Raw genomic sequence first — 6,654 nt, 5'->3', positions numbered from 1 at the left:
GCTTGGTGTAGCTAGCTTGGAATGGCTGGACGGCTAACGCTGATCTTTTTTTTTTTTCTTCTCTCGGTCGGGTAGCTATGGTGAGCTAGTATGACCTAGCTAGTGTGGTGGCTAGCGTTTGTGCTACTTGGCTTGGTGACAGTGTGTAGCAAAGACAGTTAGCTTGGTCAGCTAACTGCTGTGCTAGGTGCATGCTGGCAGCTAACACACTCTCCGACCTGGCTCTGTGGTGAAGAGCAGGTGACTCGAAACGCAAGCCGCGCTAGCACCTGGTGACCAAGGTGCTAGCGCGGGACTTCAGGAGCAGAAGTCCCATTGTAAACATACCATCTCTTTATTGACCACTTTTCACACACAGTTTGCTGTACACATACAGCCGGCTGTAGCTTTTCAGCTCACAGCCCGACACATACCAACACGACAGCATAGATAGCACAGACGTTATGGCGGAGAGATGTGATTGCGGGTGCAGCTCAGGGGCGTCCGCCTCCCCTGCAGCGGCGCTGCAGACGACGCCCCGCCACACACATTAACCAGGTAAAATACATATTTAGGCTGAATTTTGCAAATATCTATTTTTCATTTTTTAGCAGAATAGTGCTTTTTTTCCCAATTATTTTTTAAAAGTCAGGTCAAGGCTCCAAAAGCCCAAAGGAGATATAACAGTTTTTGTTTGCTACATGGATCATTTTAGTTCAGCTGGTGTCTTTCCTTTTGTTATATTTCTTTAAGAGTCCAAAATGTGTTAATTACATAAATAAAATGTAATTTTCTCTGTAGCACTTCATGGATTTCATAAGCAACACACCTTAGTTGTTCACACAAAGCATAAAGGTAAAAAACAATATATACAGTATTATCTTCATTTTAGATGTCAAAAAGTATTTACGTCTCCCAGTGTTTTCTTTTGCCTGGAAACGGGGTCCAAATGGCTCTTTGAGTGTTAAAGGTTGCTGACCCCTGCCGTAGCATAACAAAAGTACTGTTTCCAAAATCCACATATGTCTGGTTGACCTTGGATTTTTGACTGTATGCTTCAAGCATACAACACCATGGCCTTAACCATATTATGAAGCTTACATGTAAGTTCAATAAGGAAGATCTATGGTCTCACATCTGCCTGCTCCCAGGTGCAGCCAGTTAAATCTAAGCCTTATCACTCCGACTTTCCCACACTGTCAAGCTGTTCGTGCCATCACGGGTCTAGTCCAATCACCTTCTCCAGGCCAATCAGCATTCATGAAGCATGCTTTAAATCTCACTGTGCATCTTTCATTGTCCTTTGCAGATGCCTTTGTGCAAAGAAGACTAGGGATCATTAGAACCAGGATATGGAGGTTTACCCCGCAGACTAGACTTCTGCAGACCCAGAGTTCACCCTCAGCCACTCAGATGGGACTACAGCTGACCACTCCCAGCCAGGTAATGGAATTGATCAGGGAAAAATACATTTATCCAACATTTTCTGCAAACTAATTTAATCTAAAATAGTTTCTTGACTTCCACTGCATGAAGATGTAAGTCTAGCCCCTTTGCTGTACAAGTGCTGCTGATGTTCCTGAGACTGGAGCAAATTTTTCCGTGACAATCTCTCCAACGTCTGCAGCTTTACTCTCCTTTCCAGAACATACTGAATCCCATTTTTGCTGGGCTTGGACCTTCCTCCAGGTTTTCTTTAATCCAACACCCCCTGCGGTTTCCACAAAAAATAATGAACTACCACATAATATTCAGAGTATGTTTTTTGAGAAAAGGAAGTTATCATTTAAGGGGTTTTTGTAACTTCGAAGCTGTGAAGGTACGTACTACCAGAAAGAGCTTTTGTGCATGCAGTGAAGCTGTGGAATACGCAGTTGAAGCCAAACATAAAGCAGTTCAAAAAGAGTTCTGAAAATATGATGTTCATGAATTATAAAGAAAGGGAAAATGTTGGAATTCAGTGAATTTGGTAAATTCACTGAATAATTTACTGAAAAAATAAAAAGCAAACGTTACATGCCACTCAAGGTCGACCACATCCTCACACACTGCTCCAACAGGTTATTTAAACCCCGGCCAATCTGAACCCAGAATTAAGGGCTCCATCAGGCGTGAGCTAAGTGCAGCCTTTACACTGTGCTTTTTACCCTTGTATTTAATATGCAGCGGTAAAAATAATATATTTGTGTATGTCCCCATGCACATACGTAATTTACACCCACTCTGCCTCCGCCCACACCGCCAACACACGTGTCTCAGCATTTGCATTGCAGTCTGTGAGTTGGCCTCCTCTGGGCTGGGTACCAGTGTCAGGAGTGCCAGTTGTCGGTGCATCTAGGTTGTGGTCGCTCCAGTGGTTAAACTGGCTGAGCTGCCAGGTGGTTTTCAGCCAGCGACACAGACATGTCAAGGCTTGCTGGCCAGTGGCAGTGGACCCACTCCGCCATTCCTGCTGGGAGCACTTCCACAAACCGCTTGAAGAGGATCACATCTAGCAGCCGAGCCTCCCCCATTGGAGCCACCTGGCCTCTACGTCACTCAGCCGCCTGGCCCCAATTGTCCCTCCTGGAAGCATCTGCGTATTCCACAGGCCCTGATAATCACCTGGCGGGCATCCTCAAATGGCCTCCTTGGCCCCACAGACAAGTATTGTTGCCAGTACTCCCAGCACCCAGATCCCAGTAGCGGATCTGTCATCCCGCGACTGGGTTTAGGCACCACTGAGACACAAAGAACCCACACGTACACACTCTTATCACGCTGGTTACACTTTATTTAGCACTTTAAGTCGATCTGTGCAGCTTTTCAACAGACTAGTTCCTGGCGCAACCTTCCTCTCTTCAGTCCCAAGTAGTAACCGAAATGGCAGGGCTGATCACAACCAATCAGTCCCAGCTGCTCTGCTGGCCTTCTGGCACTGGCCACCGAACCCACTGCCCCACCTCTGCAGCAGAGGCGCAGACAACACCCTGTTGTCTGATGCAATTAGCATCAAATCCACTTTCCTACACAAGAAAAAAATACCTACTGCGCTCACCAGAGCAAACTTTTAAAAAGATAGCTAGGACACACCCACACAGCCATAACAACAAACAGAACATTCCTTAAAGAAAACACATTAACCTATTTATCACCAGAAAAAAATCAAAAGAAAATATAGGACTTTTACCTGCTTCCTTAGAAAGGACACAGCACTGTCTGGGTGGAAACAGGAAGTAGAAAAGGTCGAGCCAGTCTTGTCAGGTTTCAATTTATAGTCACAAAAAGGTTCACTTTAGTAGGCTTCTGGTGGACACAAACCCCCACAAATAAATTTAACACTGCTGTCATACTTGATTACCAAATACACATGTTTGGTCCAATTTTGCCACAAATTTCCTAAAGCCTTTATCCTCCACAAAGTTGAAAGGTCATCAGTCCACAATTACAGAGACTAAGGCTTCACCCAAGTCCTTCTTTGTCTTCACTGAAAAAAAAATAGAGAACCTTTTATTTGTGCTATTATCATTGTTACTTACAAATATGGTAAAAATGCCAAAATGTGTCAGTATAGTAAGATAATTACCCACACTTCAATTAAATTCAATATTATTTCCACAGCGCCAAATCACAACAGCAGTTACCTCAAGTGGCTTTATATTGTAAGGTAGACCGTACAATAAGACATACAGATTAAAACCCAACAATCATATGACCCCCTATGAGCAAGCACTTTGGCGACAGTGGGAAGGAAAAACTCCCTTTTAACAGGATGAAACCTCCATCAGAACCAGGCTCAGGGAGGGGCAGGGCCATCTGCTGCGACCGGTTGGGGTGAGAAAAGGAAGACAGGATAAAGACATGCTGTGGAAGAGAGACAGAGGTTAATAACAAATATGATTCAATGCAGAGAGGTCTGTTAATACATAGTGAGTGAGAAAGGTGACTGGAAAGGAAACACCCAGTGCATTATGGGAATCCCCCAGCAGCCTACATCTATTGCAGCATAACTAAGGGAGCATTCAGGGTCACCTGGTCCAGCCCTAACTATATACTTTAGCAAAAAGGAAAGTTTGAAGCCTAATCTTAAAAGTAGAGATAGTGTCTGTCTCCCAAATCCAAACTGGAAGCTGGTTCCACAGAAGAGGGGTCTGAAAACTGAAGGCTCTCCCTCCCATTCTACTTTTAAATACTCTAGGAACAACAAGTAGGCCTGCAGTGCGAGAGCGATTAACTGAAGGCTTTTCAGCGAGTTTTTAGGACTTCCTGATAATAATGAATTGCAGTAGTCCAGCCTGGAAGTAATAAATGCATGAACTAGTTTTTCAGCGTCACTCTGAGACAGGATATTTCTAATTTTAGAGATGTTGCGCAAATGGAAGAACGCAGTCTTACATATTTGTTTAATATGTGCATTGAAGGACATATCCTGGTCAAAAATGACTCCAAGGTTCCTCACAGTGTTACTGGAGGCCAAGGTAATGCCATCCAGAGTAAGAATCTGGTTAGATACCATATTTCTAAGATTTTCAGGGCCAGATTTTCAGTACAATAACCTCAGTTTGATCTGAATTAAGAAGCAGAAACTTAGTGGCCATCCAGGTCTTTATGTCTTTAAGACATTCCTGCAGTTTAACTAATTGGTGTGTGTTATCTGGCTTCATAGACAGATAGAGCTGGGTGTCATCTGCATAGCATTGAAAATGTCTGCTATGTCTTCTAATGATACTGTCTAAGGGAAGCATGTATAATGTAAACAGAATTGGTCCTAGCACTGAACCCTGTGAAACTCCATAATTAACCTCAGTGTGTGAAGAGGACTCTCCATTTACATGAAGCCGATTATTAGAGATAGGTTGATCATATTTAAGATTGAAGCATTAATTAATGGCAGGACTTCTTTGAGCAGTTTTGTAGGAATGGGGTCTAAAAGACACGTTGATGGTTTGGAGGAGGTAATTATTGAAGTTAACTCAGAAAGATCAATTAGAGAAAAAGAGTCTAACTTAACATCAATGGTACTAAGAGTAGCTGTAGATAATGTTACATCTGTGGGATGATTATTGGTAATTTTTTCTCTAATGATAAAAAATTTTATTTGTGAAGAAGTTCATGAAGTCATTACTAGTTAATGTTAAAGGGATGATTGACTCAAAAGAGCTCTGGCTTTTTGTCAGCCTGGCTACAGTGCTGAAGAGAAACCTGGGGTTGTTCTTATTTTCTTCAATCAGTGATGAATAGTAAGATGTTCTGGCTTTGCGGAGGGCTGTCTTATAAAACAACAAACTATTTCTCCAGGCTAAATGATGATCTTCTAAATTTGTGACACGCCATTTCCTCTCCAGCTTACGAGTCATCTGCTTTAGGCTACGTGTTTGAGAATTATACCACGGAGTCAGGTACTTCTGATTTGAGGCCTTAGTTTTCACCGGAGCTACAGTATCCAGAGTCGTACGTAGTGAGGAGGTAAAATTATTAACAAGATGATCGACCTCTGTTGGTGTAGTACATTGTTAATCATTAATATTTAATCGGTGCTGATTATTGATTCTGGTACATATGTAGAAATCAACTGAACTAAAGGTATGACATCTTTAACACTCAGGCTCCTCCTCGTTTTCCATAATAATAATAATGGATTGCATTTATATAGCACTTTTCTAGGCACCTAAAGCACTTTACAATTCCACTATTTATTCACTCTCACATTCACACACTGGTGGAGAAAAACCACAGCCGCCCTGGGGCAGACTGACAGAAGCAAAGCTGCCATATCGCGCCATCGGCCCCTCTGGCAGGGTAAAGTGTCTTGCCCAAGGACACAAAGACTAGGACAGAGAAAGCTGGGGGATCGAACCGGCAACCTTCCAGTTACAGATGAGCTTCCCAACCCCCTGAACCACGGTCGCCCCAACCAGCAGCTTTAAGAGTTTCTGTATATTTCGCTCTCAAAAGGTAATTCTGAATCTGCTATTTAACGGCACTTGTGTAACAGTATTTACTAATACTAACACTATTTAAAACTATTTATAATTAAAGTAAAGTTGTCCTCATAATGGGATGTAAATATAAATATAAATATAAATTACATTTTAATTTAATAATATAAATTAATACATTAATAATTTATATTATTTAATAATTAATTAATTACATTAATTTAATAATATAAAATTAATACAGGCTTTTAAAAGTTACATATTTTATATTAAAAAATAGTTCACAACATTAATCATCATTAATCAAGTCATCTCACTTTAGTCATTAACACTGAAAATACTCAAATATTAGACTCCAACAATCAGATGTTTACCTATGCTTGGAAATGGAAAAAAGAACTTCATTCTAACAGGAGAGATCTCTCGGAGAGCAAGGCTCTCTTTATTTATCTTTTATGAAATATTTAGGAATTTAATGGGGCTAAATGAAAGAAATGCAAAACGGTTAAGTAAAATATTTTTAAAGAAACTGTAAAAGCATGCTGCCTGTTTCAATTGCTCCAGCTTTTTACTACATACTTTAACTTTTTGTCCTTTTTTTTTTTTTGTCCTCTGTAGAGCTCGTCTGTCCTGCATGGTGCTGTTTCCGAACCAGGTTAAGATGTTTCCCGCCAGGATGCTCTCTATGGTGCACGAGTAAAAGTTCCTGAGCACCTTGGAGGGCAGTTGGAAGTCTCTCAAGCGTCTGAGGTGGTAG

Source organism: Astatotilapia calliptera, chromosome 20 (genome assembly GCF_964374335.1).
Source record: "Astatotilapia calliptera chromosome 20, fAstCal68.1, whole genome shotgun sequence".
Lineage (NCBI taxonomy): Eukaryota > Metazoa > Chordata > Actinopteri > Cichliformes > Cichlidae > Astatotilapia > Astatotilapia calliptera.
The sequence above is the reverse complement of the archived record's forward strand: the minus strand, read 5'-3'. Positions refer to the sequence as shown.